The sequence below is a fragment of the Emydura macquarii genome, unplaced genomic scaffold (genome assembly GCF_026122565.2).
Source record: "Emydura macquarii macquarii isolate MOO-44397 ecotype Brisbane River unplaced genomic scaffold, CSIRO-AGI_Emac_v2 contig_2768, whole genome shotgun sequence".
NCBI lineage: Eukaryota > Metazoa > Chordata > Testudines > Chelidae > Emydura > Emydura macquarii.
The window spans coordinates 35,610,951-35,627,246 of NW_027132905.1; the positions used below are offsets into that span (position 1 = coordinate 35,610,951).

General features: G+C 43.6%; 1 protein-coding gene across 1 annotated transcript in view; it reads right to left on the reverse strand.

Moving 5' to 3' along the window:
• The window catches only part of CAMTA1 (calmodulin binding transcription activator 1), a 938,867-nt gene that overhangs the window by 144,759 nt on the left and 777,812 nt on the right, over positions 1–16,296 (reverse strand). The window lies entirely within an intron of this gene.

The window sequence follows — 16,296 nt, forward strand, 5'->3', positions numbered from 1 at the left end:
TCGGCCCTTCGGCAGGGCGTAGGAGGGAAGAGGGTCTGGCACTCAATGGGTGATCACCCCTAGGTCAGGGTAGGAAGGGGGGAGGGAGATGCAGGCCCACCCATCTCCACTGCGTCCCAGCCCAGGGCCCTGTCAGTGACGGGGTGGCCCGTCACTGGGTCAGCGGGGCTCCAGCCAAAACACGCTGACTCAGAGCGAGCGCAAGCTCAGCTGGACCGTAGTTGGCTTCCCTGGGCTTCTTCCTCCCACCCACTCCCTAGAGTACCTGGTCTCCTGAGCCGTACCCCAGTTCCTCATCACTTGGCGGCAGGTCTGGGAACTGTTCAGGATCATCTGCGGGGGGCAGTTCCTCTAGGTCCCAGGGTCCCTTCTGGCTCATCGGGGGTTGGTGGCTTAGGCAGCTCTTCCAGGTCCTCAGGGCCCCAGGCAGCTCTGGCAGCCTCTCCTCTGGGTCGTAGGATCTGGGGGTCTTCTCCAGCTCATCCGGTTCAGGCAGCTCCTCCAGATCCTCAGGCCCCCACGCCGTGGGTAGCTTCGGCAGCCTCTCCTCCAGGTAGCAGTCGGGTGCGGCCGTAGGCTTGGCCACTAAGGGAGAGGAATCCTTCTCCTTTGGCTGCTGGGCTCTGACTGAGTGGGCAGGCCTGGGTTTTATAGTCCTAGTCCCGCCTAGCTGCTTCTTGTCAGGTGGTGTCCTCCCGGGTTCCAAGCCCCAGGGGGGGTTTGGCTCTCCCTCATTGTCAATCTCTGAGAGAGGCCACACCTCCCGGCTACAGAGAGCAAGCAACTGTGTATGATGATATCCAGACACTGAGAGCAAAACTCATTCTGACTGTGCCACAGGTACAGTATGGAGGTATGCAGTGCTCTAGGGCCAGACAGGCCCACGTACACAAGTTATTTATTTCTTACTGGAAAACAGAGTTTTTTAACAGTGCATATGTTTAGTGGGCGTGACTCACACTCCTAACATAAATGAATGGTGTGTTCAAGGAGCACGTTAGGAACCATTAGGAAAGGGATAGATAATATGACAAAAAATATCATAATGCTGCTATATAAATCCATGATATGCCCATACCTTGAATATTGCTTGCAGTTCTGGTTATCTCTTCTCAAAAGAGATACATTAGAATTGGGAAAAGTAAAGAGAAGAGCAACAAAAATTATTAAAGATGTGGAACAGCTTCCACATGAGGAGAGATTAAAAAGACTGGGACTGTTCATCTTAAAAAAGAGATGGCTTGTGGTTATGTACTAGAGGTTTATAAAATCATAATGGTGTAGAGATAGTGAATAAGGTAGTGTTATATACCTCTTCACATAATACACAATCCAGGGTGACCCATTTAAATTAATAGGCAGCTGGTTTAAAATAAACACAAGGAAGTACCTCTTCATACAACGCACAGTCAACCTGTGGAAATTGTTGTCAGGGAATTTTGTGAATGCTAAAAGCATGATTGTGTTTAAAAAAAAAAAAAAATAGGCCCATCACTGGTTATTAGCCAAGATGTTCAGAAACACAACCCCATGCTCTGGGTGTCTCTAAACCTCTTGTCAGAAGGTGGGACTGGACAACAGGAGATGGATCACTCAATAATTGTCCCGTTCTGTTCATTCTCTGATGAATATGGCACTGGTCACTGTCAGAAGATAGGATAGTGGGCTAGACAGCCCATTGTTCTGACTCAGTATAGCCAGTCTTATGTTCTTAATGCTCATCAGTCTGTTGTGAGATACAGCTTTGCACACACCATATAATGTAGAAGTTTTACTGACAACTTTTCAGTCTATCTATCCCCTCTGTTCACAGTGATGTTATACACACACACACACACACACACACACACACACAAGAACTACTGACTGGACAATATGTTGTTGGTTTTTGAGTGTTACACAATTCTCTGATATGTCTTCCTCCTTCCATTGATCTGGTTTCTAAGCCTTTCCCCTTTACAGTCTAGCACAAATATAAACACAGTATCAGCAAAAGCGAGAAGTTGCCCCATTACTAGACACCCAGATTCTGATTTTTATCCACAGCAACAAAGCCAGCCAAGAAAGAAATCCCATGCATTGGGGACCCTGAGCCTCATACATAGAAGACATAAATTATAATAAGAGAGGAGTCCATGACTAGCTAAATCAAGCAAAAGGAAATCTGGTTTCTGGAAGAAACTGATCCCTTCAGCTGGTCTTTGCAATGGGCCCAAATCACCATAGCATCTGTGACAATTCTGCCTTTATTCCTGTGGAGCTGTTGGGTATCTCCCTGAGACTCCATACAAGCTAGATTTGAAACCACCACCCCAGGAATAGGGGATAAGATAGAGGCTCACTTCTTCTATTAAAGGCCCCAAGGAGCTTAGACACAGTCCTTCCAGCCATGGACCACATGGCTATGTGTGAAAGTCAAGCTCTCTGTCAAGAAATCCTAATAGTGTTAGGGTCCTACATTAATCTTGATATTAAAATATTGTTCCATAAATTAAAACCAATCAAAGCTATGTAAATTATAAAAGGATTGCTAGAATTCTATTGGCTTTCACATCTCTGCAGTCAGAGTGATGCTGTCAGACAGGAATGGTAACCTCAGGAAATACGGATTCCATAGCCAGCTGAGACCAAATTTTGCTCTTGGTTCGCTGCTGAAGACAGAGTTATGACTTTGGTGTTTTTCACACACACTAACTATTTTATTAAGCCTTTTTGGGAGCGTTTCCTTCAAGTGCTCCCAAACAGGACACTGTCCCACTAGGGCTCTTTCCAGCCAATGGGAAATTCCATTACAACAAGATTGTGAGTTGTAGAAAGCTTTGTCAAATTTGGTTTTGGCACTGGCCGCCAGGTGGCACTAACTGATTAGAAAATGAAATCTTCCTTGCTTTGATAGGAAACGAAAGCCTTTGTTGGTTTTGCTTCTTGATATTCTATAATCATTGAGATTACAGTCCAAAACCAAAAATCCCAACCTCCTAATATTGGATGTTTTGGTCTTTGACCTGAATAATTAAGAGAAAAAAGATTCCCCAACACAGTGATCATCCATTAGTCACGGGAGGTGAAGGTGCCCAATAAGTACCAGGCACTTAGGAAGGAATGTGAGCTAATTGTCAGATAAGGTATTGTACATAGGTAATACCATGATTGAATGAAGCGTGTCAGAGATTGTTTTAGTGCATTTTCTTTTGTCAATAAGTTTCTGGTAACATTTTCAGTGGCTAATGCTTATTTGTCTCTAAAGTTTTTAGCAACATACTGCCAGAAGCCAGGTTTGATAAAATATTATTACTCAAGAGTGTTTCAGGCCTTCTTGTTCATCTGCTGAGGACAAACAAGAAGAGTGAAAGAATTACAACACCTACACATCTCACTCCCCCCCCACCCACTCCCACTATCTACACACTGGATATTTCCCACCAGCTCTTTCAAAGGTCCCATCTGTGTTTTATTGAGTGAAGCCATGATGAACTCAGGACATAATCCAAGTCCACAGCTAATTTATTACAATTATTTAGGAAACCATCTGGGCACACACTGTGTTCAACAGCAGTTCACAATCCAGAATGCAAGGCTAACAAGAAACAGGAATCATTTAATGTATTTCAAAATATTCACTATTAAAAATAAAGAACTGGCCCCATGTCCAAAAGACTCTGCAGTAACTGATACTGAGCTAATATTTGTCTGTTTTGGGGACTGTTTGGTTTAGTCTTCTTGGTGGTATTGCTTCATTATTAATGCCCACCTTTAAACACTGGGTTTATTACATTATAATATAGCTAACTGGAATCTAAAAGATTGTCTAAAGCTCTAGTATGAAGTCTGTGGTCACCAATTTCACTCCCCTGGGACAATGAAATTTTCTAAAATATGGGTAAAGCTTGTCTATGCAAGAGACAGAGCTTCCTTGAGGACTGATCCCAAACTGTGGAATGAACTTCCTCAGGAATTCACAACCCTCATCACCTTCTGCTCCAAGTAAAAGGCACACTTCTTTAGCCTTGGCTTCTCTAACAAACATACAGCTTCACGTAGTGTGTGTATATATACACATTATATTAAAAATATTCCACAATAAAACACTCCATGGCACGTCTCCCCTTGGGGACAGAGTAAAAGAACAAACATATGACAGATATTAGTCACAACTTTGGGAGGTGCTCAGATTCTACGGTCATGAGGCTGCCATAATAACTTGTATGGAATAGAATAGCATGTATTTTTATGAAAAAATAATACACATTTAATTACAATAACAAACAGGTCACACTTAGGCCAACCAAAAACTTCTGTTCTGTGATACTGATAAAAAATTAGATTATTAAAATTGGAGCTCTTTTACAAATTTAATTTACTTTTCACATTTAGGTCAGCTGTGACTACATTGTTAAGCTTTACTCTGTGTTTATGGTCACTTTCTGATTCTCCAGAAATAGTCCTTTCTAGATGCATTTTAGATTTCCAGCACAGGCTTAGTACACACTTACTGGGAAATTTGGTGGCAGTCGACGGGAGTTACGCAAGCTACGCAGTAGCTTACATAACTCCTGTTGACTTCCTAATGTCCCTTTAGCATGCCGTCTCCTCTGTGCTATACTGACAGGAAATGCGTTCCCATCAATGCAGTGCTATGCCTTTTGAGGAGGTGGTTTAATTGAATCAACTTCTGGATCAACTGAGTGGGTCTTCACTGCTGCTCAATCAATCCGGATAGATCGATCTGATGGCGGCAAATTTGCTGCCATCATTGTGTACATACCCACAGCAGCTGTGGAAGTTAAAACCCCCCAAAACTATTAAAATAGTTTATGGGGCAATTTTAAAGCATTAAAACATTACTATTTGTATAGAGTTTTGTAAAACCGCATGACCATCCTGTTGATCACCTAAAGAAAGATAGAGCCAGAATCGAGCATGTGCAGAGAGAATGGGTGGGTGTGAGGATAAGCACACATCTTTGTGGTTGATTCTATAGAAGTGGGATCTTTTCATGCTCAAAGAAATAAAGTTTCACCAGCTCCATGTACAGCCTGCAGTTTCTCCAGCTGTGACTCTATGCAGGCAACGTTATTAATTATCACCACAATAGTCAGCTAATAGAAACATCTAATTTTAGAGACCACATTTTAGTTTAGTTATAGTGGACATGAAACAAGGATCAGAACTCAGAAAACACCAGCTGTGAGCTTTCAGGTCATGATTTGCTGGCTGAGAGAGGAAGAAGCCAAAAGGGAGGACAATTTGTAGAGAACCCCCCCCAGGGCTGGGCTGCCCCATGATTTGCTGATCATATGGTGTGTATATATACACCAGAGAATTCTGCTGTGTGATTTCTGCCCCAGTATTCTGTCTGTACCACAAGATGGACATTTGCTGATCTGTTCAGAGAATCCTCAAATCAAGGATAATAGGGCACAAGAGGAAAACAATTAAGGGCAATGCCAAATTAAGGGCCAGTCTTTATAGCAGATATGCAGAAATGATTTACAAGTGTCTCAGAAACAAATCTCCCAGAGAAATCTCCTGACACATTATCAGTTTTCATTTTGCATAAATGTCTTAGAGGGGTCCAATTCCAACAGGTCTCTTCAGAAGCAAAACATTCCATGTGACCCTTTCAGTTCAGGAGACCAACCTATACTCTGCCATCTCTAAGAATACAACAGCTGTGTTATCACTAACAACATGACTTTAGTGTATAGTTTAGAATATGTCCTTATATTGTCCATGATTACATTTCATTGCATAATAATAATGTCACCAGAATTATTAAATTATATGAACAGGACCTGTATTTCTGATCTCCTAACTCTAGACGGATTCATCCATCTAAAGATTTTGAATAGCAGATCCACCCCCACCAAACTTGCCTGTATCTATCTTAATGAGATTTTGCAAAGTGATGTAATCCAGAGGGAAATATTGAGACAGTCACGGGGTTGAGACCTAACATATCACTAGGCATAATCCAGTTAAACTGAAAACCAGGCACTAACATGAGTGTCCAGGTGCAAATGCAGATAATTCAACTATGAGAACTAGGCCTGGGATCTCAAATAATGAAAATTGAAGTCAGCTTGATTATTTCAGTGTTTACAGTTTCATCTCAGCAATTTTAGTAAGGGAAAATCAGTTGGAGATTTGAATGGAAACAAAATCCTCAGAGCATTTGCAAGTGAGTGTTTACCCTTCATGGATGTTCAGATGGGTTAATTTCAATCTCTTGATTAGTTCACAGACCAACTAGATTAAAACAAGTTGATGTTTCCACAAAGCTCTTGAAGCTGCTGGGTGGTGCTGAAAGGGCCATTTTTCATGCATAACCTTAGAATTCAAGCACAGACACAGAACAAGGAGAGGCGTGTTGTTACTTCAGTTTTGCATGGACCTCTTTATTGAGGGCTCATGAAGAGGTCAGCGAGGAGGACCTTTCACAGTGGTCAAGGTCACAGTGTGACCCTGGAATCATACAATTGATATGAAGTCCAGGGCTGGGATCTTGGGTTTACTGAAGCAACACCTTTAGTTCTTGTCCTTGCTGATGCTCTGACTGAAGGTAGGAATGTCACCACAGGGAAGAGAGAGGAGCCAAGTCAATTACAAAAAGACTGAGTGAACACCCCCCTACCAAAATCCGCATCCCAAAGAGACTCTCATGGCATTTCAGGGGAAATGGTTCATGTTCTGGCTGATATTCTCTAACTTTCTCCTTCCCTCCCCAGCAGCCATCTGCCACTTTATTTTCAGTTTCCCAGGCACAGATCCCTTAAGAGGACAGGTTTCTTGCCTCTAGCTGCAGTAGCACTGGCTCTGATTTAGTCTTCAACAGCACACTCTGATTGTCCCAGAACTTTCTTTACCTACAGGAGCAGAGGCTGACCAGGTGTCAGCTATGTGGAGCTCAGTATTAAAGGGCCCACAGATAAACATCTAATTTCATTACAGAGTCATCAGGCATAACTGTAATGCTCCTTTTCCACTTGTCTTTGATTGGGAATAGCACAGTATCACTGCCCTCTTTCTTGGGAAGGAGAGTTCTCCCCAATGTGATTTCCCTTCGTAACTCTGAAATAAAATCATAGTTACAGGGACTATAAAACCTACCCAAAACATCCCGGTGGAGATGGTACATAGTCTCAGTAACTAAATTGCAGACTTCCAGAGGCAGCCAACTTCTGTCATAACAGAGCAATTTTAAATGTGGGATTTAAAGAAACAAACCAAAGCGCATCAGAGAAGCTTGAGTTTCAAAGGACTAAAACAATAAGATCTGTATTATGCAACAGGTAAAAGGTGACTGCCTGCAAATTAGACTCTTGTTTCACCACTGATATTATGCACAACATTTGATTAAATCACTGACAAATCTGCTGTAGGGCAGAGAAATTTGGAAACATCAGGAAATCAAACTGTGAAGTCTTTGAAAGAATATGATTTATGTGAAAATGTGATGAAGCTAATGGGTTTGGCATCAGAATTTCATGGCATGCTCAATTTTGGAGCCAAATCTGATGCCTTCTTGGCAACAAATACCCTTCTGTATTCCCTGAACATAGCTAGCTGTGCCCTCTATGTTTTCCAAGTCTGATCAGAATCTAAAGCTTTTATTTTAGCTACATTTCCAAGGATGTGTTTCCCAGGATGTGCATCAATAAACAGAGACGTGTATACACATACACACTGAATAATCATGCAGAACTCACTCTTCCCTCCTGAGACATAAAAGAGCCAAGTATTATTAGATATATGGCTACTTTGTTGTAGTTTTCACAGTATTTTCTTGATGCAATGCAGATTTTTGAACAGGCTGCCACATTCCCCACCTGTTAAGTATTAAGATTCTAGTCTGATTTCAACCACACCTTGAACACCTTGGATTTCAACGCAATTTAATTTGTTGTTGGGGTGTTCTGTTTAGCATATCTAGTCTTTCCATTCTGTACTTTGCTGCCTCTCCAGCCAGCTTTGTGAGACAAAGGAGAAGAAAGTAAAGAAAGAGGAGGAATTGGGTCAAATGAGCAACTTACCACATTCTTGTCTCTTGGGAGTATGAAAAAAAGCAGCAGACATAAGATGGGTGATTGGCACACACAATAGGTTCAATGACTTTACTGACATATACAGGAACTTATTAAGGGCATCACTAGCCTTTTTCTTTCCATGACCCCTGTAACAGGGTAGCTGGCCCATTAAATGAAACTGATTTAATTTTCAACTCTCCTGTTTTAGGCCAGGTGCTCCGAGCTGGACCAATTAAGAGAGTGGGACAGCACCTGGAGGCTATCAGAGGTCTGGTGAGAAAATAACCAGGAAAGTCAGAGCAGATTGGTTCAGTCAGGAAGAGCAGAAAATAAGAGCTGCCAAAGTGAGAAACTGGTTCCTGGAAGAGGGCTGAAGGCAATACAGCAGCAAGAGGGGTTTGCTGGCTGGCAGGCATCCCCAAGCTAGAGAACCAGGGCTGGAGAGGGCTGAAGGCCAGAGAACAGCAGAGGGAGATGTTTGCTGGCTCTAAACTAAAGAGCAGCTGTGGAAGGGCTTATCCACTGATGTCTCCTTGCCAGAGAGCTGGGCCCAAAGAAACCATGAGAGGACCAGAGGGAGTGACAGATGCTCCACTGGCAAGGACAGTCCTAGCAGAGAAGCTATAGGGGTCCCACTGGATAGAGTGGGGTTGAATCCCAGAAGGAAGGGCTACAGTGCTGTCTGGCAGAGGGACAGAAGAGGACTGACAAAAAGTCCAGGTATGGTGAGAACAAAGCTGGATTTTAAAGACTATATGCACTGCAGGGGGAGAGAGACTATGTTTTGTGACTTTTGTTTTATAACGTTTTGCACTGCGTGTTGATGATAAACTATGGAGTATGGACTAAGATATAAACTCATACGGAGTTACTGTGGACTCTAAAGGGAAACTGAGGTGAGTGGCCACTTACAGAGCTGCCATGAGGGGCCACTCATTTACAACACCCCAAATATTCCTCTTTGGCCTCTATTCTCATAGGTATAGTGCTGAACCACTGCAGAGATCTGTATCCCACCAAAGGCATGCACAGAAATAAACATTTGGCCACTTTTGGAGGGACACTTTCTGTGCCCCCCTGCAGCCGGTGGAGCTGGCTCCCTTCCACCCCCATGACTGGCAGAGCTGGCTCTCCCTCTGCAGCCCCAGGTCCAGAGAAGCTGTCAGCTCCTATGGCCTGGTTCAACCCGAGCCAGGAGGAGCTCGCTCTCCCCACCCTGGCTCCAGAGGAGTTCTCCGCCCCCACCGATTGGGGGGCATGCCTTTGTTTGTCCCCTCTTGTGTCCTGGTCCCACCTGATATAGACTACTAAGAACCCAACTGCCTTTCTGCCCCCACAATGACAAAATGGTCTCCAAGAGTTTGGGAAGTAATGAAGAAATTGCAGAACCCTAGAGTCAATAATGATGCAGATCAGATGCAGATCAGATGCTGTGTGGGCACTTACGCTAGGAAGGAACATTCTTGATGGCTGAGCCATAAATCTGCATGTTTTGTTTCATGTTTAGCATGCATTTACCCTCAGATTGTTTTGGGTCTGTCAGGATACCAGAACCCTGTTGGAGGAGTCAAAAATTGCAGAACTGGTACCTGCTGAGTCAGACATTAGTGCGTTGTTTCAGTATTATGGTTGTTGAATTCATTTTCTCCTCTATGGTTCCACATTATACCTAATTTCTCTTTCTGATTACAAATAAATTATTTATATGTATATCAGGACATCTACTCCTGGGAATGGGACACAATGTAAATTTCTCAACTGACATCTGCTTCAGCACCCTGTGGAATCCACTTGCATTTTGGGTGGCACACAGTGTACAATTTAACAGTGTAAATATCTAAAGGTAAGAACATTGTGCCATGGTAGCTAGGATTCCTGTTGACCTGGTCTCTCTACATTAGGAGTCTGCAGAATACACAAAACACAAGTCTATTTTAAACATCATAACCTATTCTACTAGGGGAAGTTTAAATTGTATATCACAGATATAGTGCAGGGCGAACTATATTCAATATCATGCACTTATCCTTAGACCCCTGTAATATCCTCCTGAAGTGATGAGTCAGGACTGGAAAGACACAAACCAGAAAAAAGGGGAAAAAAAACAGAACTAGTCTCTTTCATGCAAGTTCCCTTGCCCATAGACTTCTGTATTTAATTTGCTTAATTAAACAGAAAGAAAAGTCTTCAGTGATGCTGAGTTGGGCCCTAGGCTGTCTAGACCTGATACAATCTAAACAGAACCTCTCCTCAGAAAGGAGAAATTTACGATTTCGATGGGAACAAGAGAAACATTTCCAGCTGAATCTGAGCAGCTCAGACAGTTGTCTGTGTGAGGTACCATTTGATAGACAGATTGTCTGCATGAAGTGACAGAGCTTGCTCTGTAACACCAAGGAGAATCAAGAGTCTACTTGAAGCCAATGGAGTTACTCCTGAATCTCATCAGAGTAACTGAGAGCAGAATTTGGCCCTATCTGCCTATTCACTACTATACTGTCTTTCCAAATTAAGTCTGTCCCGATAATGATGTTAAACATTCTGAAACGAAAAAAAGCATCCTGGTATTTTAGCCTGATTGCTCAAATGTGCCTTTCCTGACTTTGTTTGGCAGCCTGCAAATACAGAGCAGTTTGCCCAGTGAAGTAGTTATGGCCTATTTATACCAGGCTCTTCAGTCAAACATGGCTCTATCTGTGCAATGTGTATTACAGGTTACCTCCTGCAGGACACTGAGGATTGGATTAGCTTATCCATCTGACCCGACCACTTAGGTGGGAGTCACACTGCTGCAAATACATAAATCACTCTGCTTACTCAATGAATTCAGTGGTATGGCACTTAATTTCTATAGAATTTTACAAGCATGACCTCACTGATTCTCATTAGTCCTACTGGTGAAGTGACTTTTGTGAGGCCATACAGATAGTCTGCAGCAGAGCCAGGATCAGCACCTAAGACCTCCTGACCGCACTCTCTTGCTCTTCCCTCCACAGCATGCTGCCTCCCATGCTTGATACTTTGGTCATCCCAAGACAATCCCCACACTGTATCTACCAGCTCTGGACTCTCTTATTCAATAACAGGGCAAATGAATGGATGGACGTGAAGACCCAGTCAGAAAAGTATTTACTAACTTATTATTTTAACTTTGTACTTGCGTTAAGAACTTTGACCAGGTTTTATTTCAGAGAAAGTTAAGTGTCAACACCAACTCCTGAAAATGAACTTCCCAGTGCTAGCGCCAAATCAACCTCCATCCCAGCTTAGCTGAGTACCTCCTAACTCCCATGTCCCACAAAAAGCTGTCAGAGTATTACTTTCTTTTCACTAGACTCCTATCCATTGCAGTCACTAGTAACTGTATAGGACAGAAAATTTGCTTGCAACCCTGCAAGTGAGGTCTGTACACAGGCTGTGACTCAATCTCCACTTGCTAGAGTGACAGGTTAGAAAATATCCCACTCGGCCCATTTTGACAGGACTGAAGCACTCAACTCCAGTGAACATTAGTGAACAAGGAAGCAGAAGGAGGAAGATGCAGCAGGGGAGGCCTCCTGATTCATACTGAGAAAGTAGGACAATCGGCTAGTTATCTCAAGTGCCTATACACAAATGCAAGAAGCCTGGGAAACAAGCAGGAGGAACTGGAAGTCCTGGCACATTCAAGAAACTATGACATGATTGGAATAACTGAGACTTGGTGGAGTAACTCACACAACTGGAGCACTGTCATGGATGGGTATAAACTGTTCAGGAAGGACAGGCAGGGGCGAAAGGGTGGAGGAGTTGCACTGTATGCAAGAGAGCTCTATGATTGCTCTGAGCTCCAGTATGAAACTGGAGATAAGCCAGTTGAGAGTCTCTGGGTTAAGCTTAGAAGCAAGAACAATAAGGGTGATATCGTGGTGGGTGTCTGTTACAGACCACCAGACCAGGAGGACAAGGTAGATGAGGCTTTCTTCAGTCAACTAGGGAAAGTTTCCAGTTCATAGGACCTGATTCTCATGGGGGACTTCAATCATCCTAACATCTGCTGGAAGAGCAATACAGCAGAGCACAAACAATCCAGGAAGTTTTTGGATAGTGTTGCAGACAACTTCCTGGTGCAAGTGTTGGAGCAACCAACTAGGGGCCATGCTTCTCTTGACCTGCTGCTCACAAACAGGGAAGATTTGGTAGGGGAAGTAGAAGTGGGTGGCAGTCTAGGCAGCAGTGACCATGAGATGGTAGAGTTCAGAATCCTGACAAAAGGAAGAAAGGAAAACAGCAGGATATGGACCATAGACTTCAGAAAAGCAGACTTTGATTCCCTCAGGGAGCTGATGGGCAGGATCCCCTGGGAGGCTAATATGAGGGGGAAAGGAATCCAAGAGAGATGGCTGTATTTTAAAGAAACCTTATTGAGGGCACAGGAACAAACCATCCCGATGTGCAGAAAGAATAGCAAATATGGCAGGCGTCCAGCTTGGCTTAACAAAGAAGTCTTTGGTGAACTTAAACACAAAAAAGAAGCTTACAAGAAGTGGAAGCTTCGTCAGATGACTAGGGATGAGTATAAAAATGCTGCTTGAACTTGCAGGAATTAAATCAGGAAGGCCAAAGCACAACTGGAGTTGCAACTAGCAAGGGACATGAAGGGGAACAAGAAGGGTTTCTACAGGTATGTTACCAACAAGAGAAAGATTAGGGAAAGTGTGGGCCCCTTACAGAATGGGGGAGGCAACCTAGTGACAGAGGTTGTGGAGAAAGCTGAGGTACTCAATGCCTTTTTTGCCTCTGTCTTCACAGACAAGGTCAGCTCCCAGACTGCTGCACTGGGCAGGAGGTGAACATCCCACAGTGCTGAAGGAACAGGTCCAAGACTATTTAAAAAGAATGGACATACACAAGTCCATGGGGCCAGTTGCAATGCACCCGAGGGTGCTGAGGGAGTTGGCTGATGTGATTTCAGAGCCATTGGCTATTATCTTTGAAAGCTCGTGGCAATTGGGGGAGGTCCCTGGTGACTGGAAAAAAGCAGATATAGTGCCCATCTTCAAGAAAGGGAGGAAAGAGGATCCAGGGAACTACAGACCAGTCAGCCTCACCACAATCCCTGGAAAAATCATGGAGCAGGTCCTCAAGGAATCCATTTTAAGGCACTTGGAAGAGAGGAAGGTGATCAGGAACAGTCAACATGGATTCACCAAGGGAAAGTCATGCCTGACCAACCTGATTGCTTTCTATGAAGAGATGACTGGCTCTGTGGATGTGGGGAAAGCGGTGGACGTGACATAGCTTGACTTTAGCAAAGCTTTTGATACGGTCTCTCACAGTATTCTTATCAGCAAGTTGAAGTATGGGTTGGATGAATGGACTATAAAATGGATAGAGAACTGGCTAGAGCATAGGGCTCAATGAGTAGTGATCAACGGCTCCATGTCTAGCTGGCAGCCAGTCACAAGCAGAGTGCCCCAGTGGTCAGTGCTGGGGCCGGTTTTGTTCAACATCTTCATTAATGATCTAGAGGATGGGGTAGATTGCACCCTCAGCAAGTTTGCAGATGACACTAAGCTAGGGGGAGTGGTAGATACCCTGGAAGGTAGGGATAGGATACAGAAGGACCTAAACAAACTGGAGGTGTGGGCCAAAAGAAATCTGATGAGGGTTCAACAAGGACAAGTGCAGAGTCCTGCACTTTGGAAGGAAGAATGCCATGCACAGCTACAGACCGGGGAGCGATGAGTTAGGCAGCAGTTCTGCAGAAAAGGACCTGGGGGTTACAGTGGATGAGGAGCTGGATATGAGTCAGCAGTGTGCCCTGGTTGCCAAGAAGGCTAATAGCATATTGGGCTGCATTAATAGGAGCATTGCCAGCAGATCATGGGAAGTGATTATTCCCCTCTATTCGGCATTGGTGAGGCCGCATTTGGAGTACTATGTCCAGTTTTGGGCCCCCCACTACAAAAAGGATGTGAACAAGCTGGAGAGAGTCCAGCAGAGGGCAACAAAAATGATTAGGGGGCTGGAGCACAAGGCTTATGAGGAGACACTGAGGGAACTAGGCTTGTTTAGTCTGCAGAAGAGAAGAATGAGGGAAGATTTGATAGCAGCCTTTAACTACCTGAAAGGGGGTTCCAGGGAGGATGGAGCTAGGCTGTTCTCAGTGGTGGCAGAGGACTGAACAAGGAGCAACGGTCTCAAATTGCAGTGGGGGGATCTAGGTTGGACATTAAGAAAAAGTTTTTCACTAGGAGGGTGGTGAAGCACTGGAATGGGTTACCTAGAGAGGTGGTTGAATCTCCATCTTTAGAGATTTTTAAGTTGCAGCTTGACAAAATCCTCGCTGGGATTATTTGGCTGAGGTTAATCCTGCTTTGAGCAGGGGGTTGGACTAGATGACTTCCTGAGGTCTCTTCCAACTCTATGATTCTATGATACCAGCAAACTGCAAGAGCACTTGTTAAAACATGGCAGGTTCTACCTGATGGCACCTTCCTTTCAATTGTAGCAATTGAAGAAGATTGTACTTCAGGGCAATTCCAGGGCTGCAGAGGGTTCCATGGGGTTGCCTGTGTGCAGGGGACACATCCCTGTACCATGGCAAGCCTCCTAAACAGCTCTTTCTTTAGCTTGCAGAAGTCTGAAAAATAGTTACTGACACTCATCCCAAAACAATCATTTCTAGTTATTGTTCAGCTGGCATGAGGGAGAGATGTCAGAATTCTAGAATGGAGCTTGCAAGGTCAAAACTAGTTTCAAACCAAACTCTCCAACTGAGATGAGCAATAGATTATGGGACAAGTTTATCCCTGGTGTCACAGGGCTGAAATCAATAGCGTTAAATCACTGAGGAATTTGACTCAGATATTTTTCAGTGGAGATAACCTCGGGCATGACAATATCTCTTATTTTAATAGCCATTTACATCTGTCAACTTGCACCTGAAAGATGGTTCCTTGTGTGGCTCCTTGCTGATAAAATTAAAGTCAGTTTAATAAAAGTCATCTATATGCAATAGCATCCACTTCAGTCTTATATATAAAACACTTGAAATGCTGAGCAGCTCTTGGGGAAAGACACCTTGTAAACTAGGGGCACTATAAGGGTTCAGAAGTAGTGACTGGATCCTTGTTGGTAGGGTCAAGGGGGCAAGGTAACAGGTGAATTTTGTATCTAGGATAAAGTGTTTGGAAAGAGGAACAGGACCAGATACTTTTGGGAAGATCTGGGTATCACTCACATGCCACAACGATAGGTCCTCTGTAAAAACCTGGATGGAAGGAGGGATGGACACGTGTGACCCTAAGAACTCCTAAATGCCAGCTGGCAAAGGGTTCACAATTCTGTAACAGCAACTCCAGAAGAACTTGACAAATTCATTACACCTAACACACTGTTTTCATAATATTTAACCACGAAGGTTATCAGAGGAAAGCCAGTGACACACTTGTCATTAACATCATTGTTAAGGGTGTGTGTTAACACTACATGAGGAATTATGCAGAACTACTGATATTATGTTTTGACGTCTGTAACAAAACAAGGGGAGACACAGGTTTCTTCCAGACCGGAGGGAAGGTAGTTATTTCTTGGTGATATGTAAATTAAACATTGTGAGCCAAAAACAATGGGAGCTCCATTTGCAAGTGAAGTAAACAGAAAAACAAGTTAACATGGGGATGAGAAGGCAATATGGCACCAGCATGGCAAAGAACGAACAGCAGGAATGCTACTGAAAGGTATACTGAATTATAACAGGGGGTTCAAGGACAATAACCCGGGATCCATTCCACAGAGGAACACCCTTTGCAGAGGGAGCTGGCTAGTGAAGGGATGACTCCTGGATTGACTGAAAACCAGCAAACTCTGAAGAAAGTATTTGAGGACGAGAAACTTCTTTAGACAAAGACTACAGCCTGCTGAGTTTGTCTCTAGAAATGTACAATACTTCTGTTTTATTTGTCATTATTTCTGTTGCCATTTATTCTTGCTCAATACTCACCTGGATCTGTGAATCTTTGTTCTTTGTTAATAAACTTATATTGGTTTTCACCATAAATAGATAACTTTGCTGTGTGGTTCTAGAGCAGCTGATCCTGAATTGCAACCATCCAGTGTGTACACACTGTCCCTTTGGGGACAACCTACATGGTAACTACTGTGAGTGTCCAGGGACAGGGGCTGGAAACTACAGAGGGATGCTTTCCAAAGGGGTTTCAGTGATTGCGGTACAACTAATGTTAGCCTGCAAAGCCAAACAGGACTGGCAGACTCCAGAGGAGAG